At 36.7% G+C, this 17,118-nt stretch overlaps 1 long non-coding RNA gene across 1 annotated transcript; it reads right to left on the bottom strand.

The window, feature by feature from the left end:
• Positions 1 to 9,999: 9,999 nt before the first annotated feature.
• Positions 10,000 to 10,544, bottom strand: LOC149683437 (uncharacterized). The gene is made up of 3 exons (XR_016384207.1): positions 10,345 to 10,544; positions 10,106 to 10,279; positions 10,000 to 10,031 (listed from the first exon to the last, which is right to left on the bottom strand). It is a non-coding gene; the product is annotated as an uncharacterized LOC149683437 (long non-coding RNA).
• Positions 10,545 to 17,118: the final 6,574 nt, after the last annotated feature.

Below are 17,118 nucleotides of genomic sequence, written 5' to 3'. Positions count from 1 at the left end.
GAGAGACCGTGCTTCCAATTCGACTAAAGAACTGTTTGTTGATGAAATGGGAAATTTCGTTGAAATAAGAAACAATAACAAAACTCATGTCATTGAACGAGTCTTACAAATTAATGAGTCGGGGGTTGTTACGAATCTTTTCAACGTTGTTGAGAATGAGGAGAAGAACCCCAAAGCAAATTTAGTTATCAACGAAGATGGGTTCATTGAAACCCAACCCAAAACAGTTTATTGGGAATGCAGTGATATTTGTAATGTTCGAACTCGAGCCATTGCAAAAGTACTAGCTTTCATAAACACAGTTGCCAATGCTAATGAAAAATCTTTGACTAAAATTTTTGAGTCTGATTTGGACCTTTGCGAATTAAGAAAAGAATTTTGCAAAAAATCAAACGTGTTTATACCACCAGATGGAGACGAAATAGTGGTGAGAATAGTTCCGTTCCTAGGACACACCTCTTACTGCGCTGATAGCGAAGAGTGCCAAAGTAATTTGCGTTCTTTCGCTGAATTGGCTCCACATTATTCGGGAATTAGAAGTATTCTGAATAAGATCTATCAAATCAAAGCGTTGCTCAACGCGTTAACTAAAATTTCAACTGAAATTGAAAGTGGTGATTACGATTCTCTGACAACTGTCATGGCGAAGTCGAGAAAAATCTTGGCCACACGTGGAAAAAATTTGAATAAGGAACAAAACGATGCTCCTACAGGAAGCGTTAACGCTCCTCGGCCGAGTCTCGATGAAAGTGAAATCTTGAGTCTTTACGAGAATCAATTCGCTCGGGCAATGCTACATACCAACGAATTTCACGATACACCCTGCGACTGCTGTTTTAGATTACTGAAAAAATCTGATTTAAGAGCGGTAGAAAAACTGGTAAACAGTGCCGTTTTTGATAACGAGGCCTATTTGATTTTAAGAGCTGGTTGGATAATGAATAATTCCGACACGAGAGAAGCAGACATGCTTCTATGTCGTTACTGCGCCACGGATTTGGGAAAGGGTAAAGTTCCCATTAGATGTTTTCTGAACAACTTGGCGGTTGACAATCCTCCGCCAGATGTCACCTCTTTAAACATGTTTGAGAAAGTTTCAATTCAGCTTGTGAAGCCGTTCCACACTGTGGTGCGGTTAGGCACCAAAACCAATTCCAACATGCAGTTTGGTACGGTTAAAGCTTTAAAGGGAAGAGTAATTTATCTTCCAATACCCGTGGAGAAAAATTTGAATATGATTCCAAAGACGTTGCCCACAAATCACGAACTGCATATCTTGGTTAATGGCGTTCCCACTGCGGACAAAAAAGTTTGGCAGCAGGTTGTTTGCCTCGAAAAAGTGTTGAAAGCATTCAGTGTGCTAAAAAAAATTAATCCTTTTTACAAAGACATTGATATTTCGGCAATGAATCTGGATTATATTTGTGGGACGCAAAACGTTGATGGCGGAGAAAATTCATTGACTCCTGATGAATTACTGAGCGTGACAGATCCACTAGCGCTGATCAACGATGGCTGTGATGCGGTGCCACGTGCTCCCGCTGCGCTTCCAATGGAAGCGGTGAATAGCGGTCACGACATGCAAGCTGGCCAAAACGCTTCAAATATGGGCGTGCAGGGTGAAAATCACTTGAACCTTGCAGCAGACGACGCCTACGCAATTTTAACGCAGCCCGATGCTTTGTTGCGAAAACTTTCCGAATACGAAGCCAATGATCTGTACGATCACTACTCTATTCATCCGGTGAACGTCCAACCACCGAAGGATTTATTGGGTACTTACCAAATGAAGCGCGTCGAAGCCGAGCCGGTTAGCACTTGGGACAAAAAACTGGAATACATGAGCTTCGTTCATTTGTTCCCTCGGGGTCGCTTTGGCAAGCACGATGATAGACCATTTGGAAAAATAACGGAAACCGAGTATCGTTTATCCCGTCTTTTGAACAAAAGTCCAATTTTTAGACGAGATTACGCCTATTTGTTTCATTCTTATCAAGAATGCGAAATGAAAGCGATTTCTAGCAGTTTGAACTACGTTCTTCGTGTTAAAAAACCCATGCCAATTGGAGTTGGAACTTTGCTCAGTCGGGTTGAATCTGGCGATAAAGAACTTGAAAGTAATTTAGCTACTTTCTTGGGCCATATTCGAGGTACTAAGGACTACTGGTATAAAGTCCTTAGATCCGTTCTAGCGATGATTCGGGAATTTCGCCCTCCCACTTGGCTCTTGACTTTTAATCCGGCCGAATATTATGACGTGGAACTGCACGATCACTTGAGAAAAGTGAATTCAGACGTTCCAGGAGTAGAGTCGATGACGGTGGCTGAATTGTTGAATTTGGATCCGCTTAGCGTAAATTTGCACTTTCACAACAAAGTGAGGTCGCTGCTAAACAACTTTGTCTTGTGTAAGCAGAATCCAGTTCTTGGCATGATAGAACATCATTTTTGGCGGGTTGAATACCAATCTCGTGGTTTACCTCACTATCACATGCTTTTGTGGGCCAAGGACGCACCAAAGATTGGAACTTCTTCGGCCGAGACTATTTTGGATTACGTGCAAAAACACGTCACGTGTTCGATGCCAAGCGCATCGGTAAGTCCAGAATTGCACCGGCTGGTAAAAAAATTTCAATTTCACAAATGCACCTCCAGTTATTATAAGAAGGTGAAAAATTCTAAAAAAGGATTGAAAGTGTGTCGTTACGGTTTCCCTCGAAACGTAACAAACATTGCTACTATGAATTCTGTTAGATCAGTTACTCGTCACCGTAAAATGAAAAAGGTGCAGAAACGACTGTACGACTTGCCGAGAAAACAGCACGAAGTTTTAATCAATGATTACAATCCCACGCTACTTTGGCTTCCAAAGCCAACATGGATTTGCAATTTGTCGCTGACAAATCGGAAATAGTGGCAAACTATGTCACGGCTTACGTGACAAAGGGAGACCGGGCTGACATGGACCAAACTTTTGCCGAGTTAGGCAACGAAAGTTTGTCCAAAAAATTATTTGCCTATAGATTGAAATCTTTGACGTGCAAGCAAATAGGAATTTATGAAGCTCTCGATACGATGCTGGGCCAAGACCTTTACAACAAGTCTGACAGCACTAAATTTATAAACACTAACTTGAAAGAAAACCGATCGAGAGTTTTGAAAAGTTACAAGGAACTCGCGCGTTTGAGGGAAACTAACCCCGAAAGCAAGGACACTTGCCAAAAAGGGTTCGTCGACGACAAATATCCGAATCGTCCTGACAGCTTGGAAAATCTTAGTTTGTGGGAATTTGGTCAGTTTTACGATTATGCGATGCGCTCTGAGGGTGTCGAGAAAAATGCGAATGTAATCCAGTTGAAAAACAATCTGGGTTTCATGAGAAAGAGAATTAAGCCCTACATAATAGAGCACTTTATTCACGACCCGATAGAGGAGAAAGAACAGTATTGTCACGCTCTATTGATCCTCTTCAAACCGTGGCGTGCTGAAACTGAGCTATTGGGCGATTTTGAAACATACGCCGATGCTTTCGAAAACTCGCTTTCGGTGTTGAAGGACATGAGAGAATATCATGAGAAACTCTCGGTTTCCAAAGAAGTTGAAAAGAAACGGAAGGCTTCTAAAAAGGCGAAAGAGCCAGAAACCATAATTTCGGAGGCAGAAAGTGAGGATGATGAAAATGCTCTGCAAGGTAAAGAAATTGTTATCGAAACCGAACACGCGATGGCTGATGTGGAAGCTGCCATGGAAATGAATTTCGAGACTGATGTTGACAATGTGGCGTTACTAAACTCGGATCAAAGGCGAATTTATGATCAGACCATGAATCACTTTTCCCAAGAGGGAGAAAAATCTTGAAACAAGTGCCTTTTTGTGTCGGGACCTGGTGGAACTGGCAAATCGTTTCTTATCGACACTCTCGCCAGCGCTGTAAGGCGACGCTTTCAAAATCCTGCTAGCGTGGCCATTGCCGCGCCAACGGGTTTGGCAGCGTTGAATGTTAATGGCGTAACGTTACACAGATTACTAATGTTGCCGGTAGATCATGGGCGTATCGCCGAATACCATTCCCTGAGTTCTGAGAATATAAGCATTATGAAAGAAACTTTGGGTAATTTAAAACTGTTAATTATTGATGAAATTTCTATGGTCTCATCGGTTTTACTGACTCACGTTCACTTGAGGCTGAACGAATTTTGGGAAATGAACCAACCATTTGGTGGAGTTGTATTTATTCTTGTTTTGGGAGACTTTTTCCAATTGCCACCGGTTCAAGGAAATCCCGCGTTTATCAAAATCACTTCCGAAGAAGCCAGACTTAGATTCAATTGCATCGGAGGAAGTGATCTTTGGAAGTTTTTTAAATACGATGAACTAACGCAAAATGTTAGACAAGCCAACGACCAAAGTTACGGCGACATTCTAAGCAGAGTTAGAATTGGAAATATTTCCGAAGCTGATGTTGCAACCTTAAAAAGTAGATTGGTTGCTGGAGGAAATAACATCGAGGTGGCTATGGAGCTTTTCATTAAGCTGTCCAATGAAGGGTTTCACCCAATTTGTTTGATGCCTAAATTAGCCATGTGCGTAAAATTCAACTTTGATATGCTGCGAAAAAACGCCCAGAAAGTTGAAGTCATTCCTTGTCAGGATAGACTCACTGACTATGGCAGAAAAATGAATAAAAACATTCTCAGGAGACTGCAAGGGCTACAAAACGAACCGTCCAAAACAGGCGGTTTGGAGAGCGAGTTAGTTCTTTGCGTTGGCTGCCGAATAATGGTCAGAAGGAATATCAGTTTTGAAAAAGGCGTTGTAAATGGTACGATGGGTTTCGTAACTGGGTTCAAGAAGGACGAACATGGAAACGTTACTGGTATTTTTCTAAGAGTAGATCGCGAACCGAATAACGACGACGCTAACACTGACTTTTTAGTTGAGAAAATTTGCGTCAAATTTTTGCTCATGGCAAACACTTACGTTAAACGCTCACAGTTTCCCGTCATCCTGGCGTACGCTATTACGATACACAAAAGCCAAGGCATGAGTTTAAAATGCGCCATTATGGATTTGGGTCCGAATTTATTCGGAACGGGCATGGCGTATGTGGCTTTATCGAGAGTGACGTCCTTGGCCGGACTCCATCTATTACAGTTTGATCCGACTAAAATTAAGGCGGATGGACGAGCCATTATGGAGTATAACAGGCTTCGCAAAAAATATAGGCCAGATCTGCCTCTTTTGGAAATAACGGAGTTGAAAGAAAGTCGAGGTGCCAAAAGAAGTGCGCCTACACTATCTAAAAGCCTTTTAGAAGGCGAGGAAGAGAGATGTGCAGAAACACCGAAGAAGAAAAGGAAAGCTCAACAGAGTTTGGATAGTTTGCCCTTGAAGGGTTTAGCTAACGATGATCAAGTAACGTGCTATTCTAATAGCGTTTTGCAACTACTCTTATTAGTGCCGGAATTAAGAGAATTGGTTAAATCTTACAATGGATCATTCGTTGAAAAACCAATTTTACGTTGCCTCCATGACACGATAAACGACATCGAGAGTTCTCAAGGAAGTTTCAGTCGTAAAGGGTTGGAACTGAGAATGGCTGTCGGAAATCATTTTACGCAAAACGATCAACAAGACGCCAGTGAATTTTTGATGGTCCTTTTGACGACACTAAGCCAAGAAATGGAAGCCGATTACTCTAACGCTCTGAAAGATCTTTTTTGGTCAAAGTCGCGAAACGTTACCAAATGCCCCAAATGTCAAGTTGAACAAAATTCGGAGAATATTGTTGAAAGCAACATTTTCAATCTTCCACTAGAAAACCGAGATAAAATTGATTGGAAATCTCTAGAAAAAAGGATGAGATTAACAGAGGTGCCATGCGTATTTTGTAACAACCCAAAAATACAAGAGCGTGATGTATTGATATCCAGCGGGAAGTACGCATTTTTGTGTCTTTTCCGTGGCGATTACAAAGATGGTCGACCAATTAAGATTTCTACCAAAATATCAAGTTTTGAAAATCAAAATGTCACTATGAGTAAGATGCTTTTTAAAACTAAAGGGGTAATTATTCATAAAGGTGAATCGTTGGCCGAGGGACATTATGTGAACTTTGTGAGAAAAGACAACGGCTGGTACGAGGTCAGTGATGCAATGATGAGAAAAAGGGAGAGATTCGTCAGTAACTTGACTGACGTCACTGTTCTGCTCTTGGAAAGAGTCCAGACACATTAAAGGGAATCTAACGTGCTTGAAGAATCCATATCAAATTTACCCCGAGTAAAGTCCAAAATTTCAATATTCGTACCAGAAAGGAGCATCATATCTGTCAAAGATATACTAATACTTTCATATTCCCTTTAAAGTAATTTATGATTATGTAAAATTGTTAAATCTCGAGCAAGTTAAGGGTTTACAATGGTTCGAGATAAATTTTGATGTTGCCCAGACTATAATAACCGTGAATGGAAGAGGAAGGAGGATTGTAGGGCCATGCTATTGTTACGAAAAAAGGCGATGATTCTTGAATTAATTTTCAAATTTTCTAGTGAAGGGTTTTGTCTTGCCCCAATGGTATTTCATGTAAAAACAAGCTAAAAACGTAGCACCTGTTGGTAATGCTATGTGATTAAATTTAATTCTTTAATAAGCTGGTGATACTATTGAGACAAACTCATATTATTAGTTAACATTGAACAGATTTTTGGAACTGAGATTTAGACACTCGTACCCAAATTTTAAATAAATACTGATTAAAATTAATATATTCGAAGAGTTCTCTAAATATCAGTTTCGCAACTACCATTTTTCTCTTTTAAGCGCGCTATATTTTTTTTTACATTAAGACGCTTATAATTTTTTTTGCATTAACAATTTCAAACCGTTCCAAAAAAAGTCCACGAGATTTTATAAACTAAAGTAATTTAATCTAATATTATACTGTTTTAATTTCAACCCCTGTAGCGAAGATTTTGTGCTTAAATACTATTTATTAATATAACCTTTTCTTTGTATAACTTATCAATAATGTGTACCGGACCCAATCTAACAAAACTTAAAAAAATTATTTTAAAGTATCTAATAACCATATGAACTTATTAATTTGTCCCACTAACTAATATCCTACTATTGTTGGAGAATTTGTTTTTATATAGTTTGAGAATTATTTCCCCAATTGCGGTTATATATATATATTACATTACCCTTGTAAATAAAATAACTAAAACATTTTTTTACAATTAATATTCCAGGAAAATTTGCATATTCTCTATGTGTTTCTCACCAGCTGGAGTAGTCTGAGTGACGGGTGGCATTGATTAAAACCAACAGGGGCAGAATTTGCAAAGCCTTTTGGAATAATTTTTTTTCTTCAAAATTTTATAACCTTTTCATTGTCCCTTTGGTAACCGACGCGCAAAACAATAATTGTCATGTTCTAGCAGCACTGTTTCCAAACTTAAAGTTAAGAGTTGCCTGACAAAATTTAAAAAAATTGACCCTCAAAATCTCGTATTTAAATGAACATATAATAGCCAGTAAATTGTAAAGTTTTCTTTCGCGTCCTCCCCCTCCGCCCCTTTACATAACTAATATAAGGAAGAACAAAATTATTTCGACATAAATGCTGCGAGCGATGCATATTTTCAACTTTGAAACATGCAATTTAAAGAGTATTTTCGTACAATTACAAGCGTATTGTATCAACACGTGCCAGCTGCTAAGCTTCAACAGAAAGATAATTCATCATAGCCTTTACCAGTATAATAAAAGTTTAAAACTACACAGCTAAAAAATATGATCATCATCATTATAAAAAACAACACCACAAGACTTCGATAGACAGATCAAGAAATATAAATATTCAACTTCTATGCCGAAACAACAGACACTTTAGACTGGCGTGTTCAAAGAATGAGAACGACTTTGGATTAAAAAATCAAAGATATCAAAGAAATAACCTTCGTATTGGTTGAGCGAGTGTCTGTAGAACGTCAAGCTGTACCAAGGCCAAACAATACATGTCAATTATTTGGTTTCCCTGCATAATTATATAACGGCTTGGCAAGCCTTGCCTTCAAGTTCATCAACACAATAGAAGTTCATAAAATTTAGAACAGCAATGGTTTGTTACTAAAATTATGTACTTTATTATGTTGGGAGTTTGGGCGCACTCCTGTAAGCCAAGCTTCTGGGCGACAAAGTTTTGAGGGAATAAGGGACTTGTCAGCATGCCTACCCTACAGGAACTGACTACCCCGTGTCCGCGGCTGGTGAAATACCCCAAATCCCCCTCCTTCACCACCCGATTAAACCTCAAGTACTTCACTCGTAACTCTAAAAAACCCAACTGTGATTAACCGCATAATCACCTTGGACTTCAATTTAAATTTCCATCGAAACGCCTTATGAACGTTATTTTACGGACGTTTGCCAAACAAAACAAGCTCGGTGGAATTAGTAAAATAAAGCTGTCAATTAATGACGTTAAGCAGTAATGCTATCTGAGTTCAAACGTAATAAATATAAAAAAAATAAAATGGACTGGAGATCTCGCTACCAAACACAAGGCACATCATTAAATCTCTGAACTAAATTGCAGATTCTACATTAACAAAGCAAAACCAAGCGCGATGGAACCAGTAAGAAAGCTACCAATTGATGACATTAACCACTAACGCCATCTTAGTTCAATAGTATTAAATATAGAAAAAAAAATAAATCAACTGGAATGAAGATGTCACTAACGAAATACAAGGCGCTTCATAAACTCTCTGAGCTGAACTGCAGATTCTACACCAACAAATCACTACCCTTTTTAAAAAGCATCTTAGTATATTAGCAGTATTTTAACAAACTCCCCTTCCCTTTTTTATACCTAAAATAATTTAACATTAAAACCCATGCTTTCTATTTTTCTGGCTATTATATTTTCTCAATTTTACAGTCCTAGGATTAAATGTGTATAAATTTTTTTTCATCATTGAATTATTCACTTGAGAGATTAAAAAATGATTATTGGTGCTCTAACGTTAATGTTGAACTTTTCACACCTTTTAAATCCAACCTTCGCGTATGACTGTCTTTGAACATTTTTTAATCCCTCCCATGTATTCATAGTGAAACTTACATTTTAGATTCAGTTAAAATTAATTATAGTTATTCATAGCTTTTCCCTGTTAAGGTCTACTTTTTGCCAGTTAGGACGCTATCACTAATTATTCTCAAAAGCCTTTCTGGTGTCCAAAATAATTTTCCTTATAAAGTTATGAATGAAACCCTTAAAAAAATACGCAACTATTAGCTATAAACGTGAAAAACAAAATTTTTATTTACTGGAAAATAATTATAATGAATTGAATACCATAAATAAATAACAAGCAGGGAAATATAATTCCAAATTGCATGCTATAAATAAACGTAGCAATTATCAAACCAAATGTGTTTTTAAAATAAATCTTTAGCACATGCCAATAAAATAATCATGCGTGTTTAAACCTTGACAAAAAGTTTAACCAAAATATTCTTAAAGCAATTTATTGTTTTTAATGCCTTTAAAGTAATTATTGAACAGCCATAACTTTAAAAAGTTACAATTTATATTTTAACTATTTTATAAAATAAATAATATTATTAACCCTAACTTTTGTCATCAATAAACTACTGTAACTCTCATTTGACTTTATTTATCAAAGGTAAAATAGTTACCATAAGTTTCATAAATACTAGTAAATAATTTGTTGGTCCTGGTATTTCCTATATTCAATGATAAATCTAAGCACAGTTCCATTGCCAGACTACCCTAGTATGGTGGCTAATCATTTATCATCTATCCCAATGGCTAAATCCAATTAAGATTGTACTTAAGGACATAGCTAAAAATAAAATATGCCAAACTACCACACTATACAGAAAGAAAATCTTTTTAAGACGCGCCAAAGGAGGGGCCCTTTGCATTAAAAATGAATGACTAAATGTATTCCTGTTATTGTATATAAAATTATTATGAAATTGCCATCTTTTCCAAAATACTACAAAATATTATATTGCCAAATTATTGCTAGTTGTCTTATTTAATCATGTCATTTTTAACAAAAAAAATTACCATTTTATTTTCTTAAATTAGGTTAAAGTTAGAGCACCACAAAAGATGGTATTCTATATGTTGAATCTTGTGTAAAGGTTAAGAGAAATATCCGTTCTGAATAAGATGTTGTTGACACAATGACATTGGAAATGGGGTTCAAAATTTGCCTGAAAGCAACTGGTATATTCTGGTCTGGGTTCATCACAAATAGTCAAACTAAAATTTTTGTCATGACATCACACCCTCGTATATCTTACTTCATCAGCTCAAATTAAGATTAAAAATATTGATGTGACGTCCCCTTAGCTACTAGCTCTCAGTCTATTGAATGACAAACTATTTCCTTTTCTGCAGCATGCGGGAATGAGCACTGAAATAAATTTACCACCACATGTACGCAAAATTAATAAAAATTAAGACCGAAGTAACAGATATTAATCAAAACGCGTCTTGGATTTAACCAAGACCTAAAAAGTAGCGATAAGAACAAGGTTAATCACTTGACTGAATGCGCAGATATTGAAACTTTTTTTTTAATTAAAACTTACATGCTTAGGAAAGTATGTTCCATCACCCTATTCCATTGAATAAACTTACTTTACTGGTAGTAAATTTTTTCCCTCTCAATAATTTGAAAAATTTACTTATCTCGGGTTTTCGAGCACAATTCCATTCCCCGAAAACATTTTATAACTACATTTATTATCACTTTTAAGAGTTTTCGTGTGGAAAAATACCTTATAACTAGTAACTACACGTAACAATGACAAAACGATTTAGGGTAGTCTGCTTTAGCTTCTGCTGCGCCCGATACGAACAAGGAGGATGTATAATTGTATACCCCCTTGATTGAAGTACGCCTTGTGCCATTCTCATGCCTTGTCTTTCGCTGGCCTCGTCACCAAGGCAATAGCCCACTCAATTACGCGTTAAGCTGCTTGAGAATTCTGTGTGAATTACTTTTTAAGGTATTCGTCAGCAAATAGTAGTTGTTTTTGAGAGCATTCCTCGCCTTGAAATAGGACAACTACGAAATAATTCGACCAAATTGAAGTTTAAATATTCGAACAAATCTTATTTTATAAATATCTTCTACCATTTCAATTTCTATAAAACTGTTCTACCAAATGCATAAAGAGTGCTACCAGAAGTCTCTGGGGCTACTAGAAATACAACATTTACTATAGAAAGATTCGCAGCGACAAGTTTAAAAATCCCATATTCCTTTAAAAACCGTTAATGCATTATCCTTGTTCCTGAAGATATACAGACTAAGTGGCAGAGTCGAGCCACAGCGTCGTAGATCACGCGACTCGGTGAACGCAGGCTATTTTTCAAAATAACCAAGTCATAATTTTCAGGCTACGACCACGCTTAAGTTAACAATTACAACAAAGAAAATCAAAAAATTACGAATATCATGCACGCCCCTACTGCTTGCGAACCATAGAAACGCCATGGCAGAACCGTTTGACCACTGTCTGTCGTACCGCTGCTATAGACCCTTTTTACGTAAAAAAGAGATGTCAATTCTTAGTATCGGGACATATAGGAGGGGGGGTTTCACCCCTCGCCGTCTCTGCTCTATTTATGATCTATCCATCGACTCGACTCACTCGAGCGAGATGGAAGGCAAAGTTTTACCCCCGTGTCTTTCCATGTCGAAGTGGTCTATTAACATAAGTCAGTTTAAAGGGGCTATTCGGACAGTGGGACAAACGACGATCTTCCTCATAGAGATTAACATAGCGGGTGGGTAAAAAAGGAGAGGGGGTCGGACAGCCCCTTTAACCAAGAGCAAAAATCATAACGTCCCCATTGAATGTGCTGCCATTGTTGAAATTTGCACTAAAATTAACAAAAGGTTTCACTATGGAGCGTTCAGGGCATGAACGGGGATATGTTAGCAACCTATTAACGACACAATGTCATACACGTACTCTCTTAAAAGTGATAATAAATGTAGTTATAAAATGTTTTCGGGGAATGGAATTGTGCTCGAAAACCCGAGATAAGTAAATTTTTCAAATTATTGAGAGGGAAAAAATTTACTACCAGTAAAGTAAGTTTATTCAATGGAATAGGGTGATGGAACATACTTTCCTAAGCATGTAAGTTTTAATTAAAAAAAAGTTTCAATATCTGCGCATTCAGTCAAGTGATTAACCTTGTTCTTATCGATACTTTTTAGGTCTTGGTTAAATCCAAGACGCGTTTTGATTAATATGGATACTGTTCTGACCATTTCTGGTTAATAATTGATTAATAAATAAATGACTCTGTATCCAATTTTTGATGAGACTCCAAATTTGGCTTATAACTCGACCGTCCCTTTTTGGACACTAGTTACTTTATCCAAAAATAGAAGAATAACTGTGCTGTCACAGAGTCAGCCGTTTGGATCCATTTACATTAAATTTTGGACTGTCACGTGTTCACTAACCTCTGAAATTTCCGTTTCAACAACTATGTATAACGGTTTAGAGCTAGTTTTAGGACATTTTGAACGTGAATTTCATACAAAATTTTCCCATTAAATATATTATAATCCACGAAAATAATTTATTTATAAGAAACTTGGCTTAAATAACAGTTGCGAGTTTTTAATTAAATGTAAATTGGTTTTAAAAATATTCCGAAGTAAAGGGGAATTTTCTTTAATAAAGGGTTTTCAAAATAAAGAAAACGGTTGTAGAAATTCATTCTTAAGCCAGGGTTGTGACTCAATCATACACTTAATTAATAATGAAAAAATTGAATTACAAGTGATTAAATAAATGTCCAAATAAGGGTATTTAAATGGGGTAAGCTGGGATAAAAACATTTTCAGAGATGACCAATTTCCATACATAGTTTCTATAAATGGCCATTAAAGGCCGTTTGCCAGGGTTGCCAGGCCATTGGTGAGTCAAAAGAATGCATACTTAAAGGCTAACAGTTCAGTTTCACTCGGTACTTGACCGCAACTTAACTCACAGAAGGCCTGACAACACTGCACTTTAGTATAAGCCTAGATAGGGGTAGGAATTTAGTAACCCCTTTAGTGAAAACCATAATTAAGATATTTAGATAAGTCAGGTCGAAGGTCACCTCATCTCAAATATGGGCAAGGGCCTATATCTTTACTGAAGGTTATTTACCCCTTTTTACACAGAAAAAGGCTTATTGAACCAAACCATTTAGAAACGCCGTTCAAGATTTTGCTAATTTAAAAAGTCCACGTGGTAGGCCTAGGCCTAGGTAACACCAGCAGGCTGTTGCCCTTACTCAGAACGTAAATAAAGGGGGGGGGTGTTACATAAACACATGTTTTTCTGCACAAGAAATTCCCAAGTGTTGCTTTGCTTTTACGTTCTTTTGTAAAAAGGTAATCTGTTAAACCATCAATATCTCAATTTCTCAATGCAGGTCAAAGATGGACTTGGCCCGATAGCAGCAACCCTTGCATAGTTCTTATTGGATTATTAGAAAAAAGGTTGTGGCGATTGTAGACCATTTATCTATATAAGCCCAATTGAACACAATGACATTCATCTTTCTTTTCTATTTCAATTGCATAGAACAGTCATGAATTATCAACGAAGTCAAGGTAAACCCAAACCCCGTCACGGTGATTACCTTTCGATCTGGCAACGGTGGTCTGGGACCACAGGGCAAAATCCCTACACCCTACACCCTCGACCGTCGCCCGGGAGCCCAGAAAGCCGCGGCACCAGTCCACGGTCCCCAACCAAACGGGTACCGTGGACGTAGTCGCCATACTCGGTGAAATCCGTACCGAGGACGTGGAAGGGCCTCGTACGTCCTAGATAACAGGGTAAAGACCGCGCCGAACACGGCCACGCCTTTGCCCCCTAGTGGAGCACCCGTTGGGGACGCCAACAGGATCCCGCCTGTTACAACTGACCCGAAGCCAACGAGGGCGGTTACTCCGAGGACTATGCCAACCGTAAGCACCCCGGAACCCCCCGTAGAGGCACCGCAATGCCCGCCTAAAGCTGCTTCGGCCGTTGCAGCTCCCAGTGATGAGGTCCAGTGAGGACCCCGGTGGAGGAAACGCCGGGCCCGACCCCTAAGCCAAACAACGCGGCACCAACGCCTCCATCGTCGGTGGCTCGAGCTCCTATGCCTCCACCGTCGGTGGCCCGAGCTCCTACGCCGCCATTGTGCCCGCCGACAGTGGATCAAGCTACAATGCCCAATTGGATGGAATTGCTCGATTATGAATATGACGAGTAAGTTAAATTTAATTCTAAGTTATTGTTTGAGGCTTTAAGCGATGTAAGATCATTTGAGGTTGGACTTCTCTCGAATTAGAGTTGGGGATTTTATCGACTTCTAAATTTATGTAGAAAAACATTAACTTTCCAAGTCGCTTAAAAGCCACATACTCAAATTACCTACAATTTTGAGTATATTTTTAAACATTTGCCATTGAAACAGTGATTAGACCTATATTGAAATTTATTAAATTGTAGCATTTATGTTCTAATCCATTTTAATTATAGTTAACGCTGGACTGACCATCGGACCACTCGACCTCGAACGCCCCCGGAATGACCCTGGACTACTCCTGAACCTCGAACCTAAACCGCTACCGATTTCTGAACCTGGATTGCCCCCGAATTTGACCCTGGTCCGAGATTGGACAACTCCCGAAACTTAGGAAAAAATGACTGATTCGGTTTTCGGTTTAAAAAACCGATTTTAACCAAGAGTAAATTTTAACTATTTTCTGCATGAATTTTATCAATTTTCTGTCTAAATTTTAACAATTTTCTGTCTAAATTTTAACAATTTTCTGTCCAAATTTTAACAATTTTCTGTCCAAATTTTAACAATTATCTGCATGAATTTTAACAATTTTCCGTCTAAATTTTAACAATTTTCTGCATTAATTTTAACAATTTTCTGCATGAATTTTAACAATTTTCTGCATGAATTTTAACAATTTTCTGCATGAATTTTAACAATTTTCTGTCTGAATTTTAACACTTTTCTGCATGAATTTTAACAATTTTCTGTCTAAATTTTAACAATTTTCTGTCTAAATTTTAACAATTTTCTGTCTAAATTTTAACAATTTTCTGTCTAAATTTTAACAATTTTCTGTCTAAATTTTAACAATTTTCTGTCTAAATTTTAACAATTTTCTGTCTAAATTTTAACAATTTTCTGTCTAAATTTTAACAATTTTCTGTCTAAATTTTAACAATTTTCTGTCCAAATTTTAAAAATTTCCGGCCCAATTTTAACAATTATCTGCATGAATTTTAACAATTTTCCGTCTAAATTTTAACAATTTTCCGTCTAAATTTTAACAATTTTCCGTCTAAATTTTAACAATTTTCTGCATTAATTTTAACAATTTTCTGCATTAATTTTAACAATTTTCTGCATGAATTTTAACAATTTTCTGCATGAATTTTAACACTTTTCTGCATGAATTTTAACAATTTTCTGTCTAAATTTTAACAATTTTCTGTCTAAATTTTAACAATTTTCTGTCTAAATTTTAACAATTTTCTGTCTAAATTTTAACAATTTTCTGTCTAAATTTTAACAATTTTCTGTCTAAATTTTAACAATTTTCTGTCTAAATTTTAACAATTTTCTGTCTAAATTTTAACAATTTTCTGTCTAAATTTTAACAATTTTCTGTCTAAATTTTAACAATTTTCTGTCTAAATTTTAACAATTTTCTGTCTAAATTTTAACAATTTTCTGTCTAAATTTTAACAATTTTCTGTCTAAATTTTAACAATTTTCTGTCTAAATTTTAACAATTTTCTGTCTAAATTTTAACAATTTTCTGTCTAAATTTTAACAATTTTCTGTCTAAATTTTAACAATTTTCTGTCTAAATTTTAACAATTTTCTGTCTAAATTTTAACAATTTTCTGTCTAAATTTTAACAATTTTCTGTCTAAATTTTAACAATTTTCTGTCTAAATTTTAACAATTTTCTGTCTAAATTTTAACAATTTTCTGTCTAAATTGAAACAATTTTCTGTCTGCATTTTAAGAAAAAACTCAGGGAAATAAATAGTTGACAAATATACAGGAAAAAACTGAGGGAAATCGGTTTTCTAAAAGTTGAATGAATTTTAACAATTTTCTGTGTAAATTTTAAAATTAAAAACTTAATTTTTAACTAACTTGTAAAAATCCATGTATATATGTATAAATATAAAAGTGATTTTTATAAATAAACATTTTCTATGCAACGAAATAATTAGCATTATACTTCATTTCTTAAAAATACAAAAACAGAAGTTATTAAACACATAAGCTTTTAGGCAGCCATTAGCCAACACTAATACTTTCCCTTTAAAGGGAATAAAACACTATAAATATGTAGTAGTAAATGTGCAATTCCCTTTATAGTTACTAAAATGGCCCGCTAGAAGGCAGGGCTCGATGTCATGTATAATTTAGTTTTAGTTTGAGTCTTAGTCCGATTCTGGAGGATGAAGTCATAGTCTCCCAGGTTGAAAGCACCCTTTACTACTAAGGCTGGTCCGGACTTGTTTTGATTGATTAAATGGATTACCCCTTTAATAGTTACTAAAATAGCCCACTAGAAGGCAGGACTGGAGGTAAGTTTTTTAAATATGGCGCCAATAATTCACTATTCGTTGGGAGTATGACGTCATAGTCGCCCAGGCAGAAAGTACCCTTTACTACTAGGGATGGTCCGGACTTGTTTTGATTGGTTAAATGGATCACCCCTATTAATAGTTACTAAAATAGTGATCAGAAACCACTTTGCTAAGATATTACCCCGCTAGAAATTACGTTTACACCTGGTGGTGCAACTAGCGGAGATGGAGGTGGTGGTTGAGGGGATAGAGCCCCACCCCCTACCTGTCCTTCCCCTAGATCCATAGATTCATTTTGAGATGGAGCTAAAGGAGGGGTAGAATAGCCGGCTAAGAAAGAATCATCGGCTTTTAGAAAAGCCTCCTTCAAAGGCGATAAAGGAGGGCTATTTATAGCCATAGACTGAGGGGTTGAAGGAGGGCTATTGA

This window comes from Phalangium opilio, unplaced genomic scaffold (genome assembly GCF_054372755.1).
Source record: "Phalangium opilio isolate 3A_F unplaced genomic scaffold, DU_Popi_V2 ptg000037l_1, whole genome shotgun sequence".
Lineage (NCBI taxonomy): Eukaryota > Metazoa > Arthropoda > Arachnida > Opiliones > Phalangiidae > Phalangium > Phalangium opilio.
This window is presented reverse-complemented; position numbering and strand designations above follow the sequence as displayed.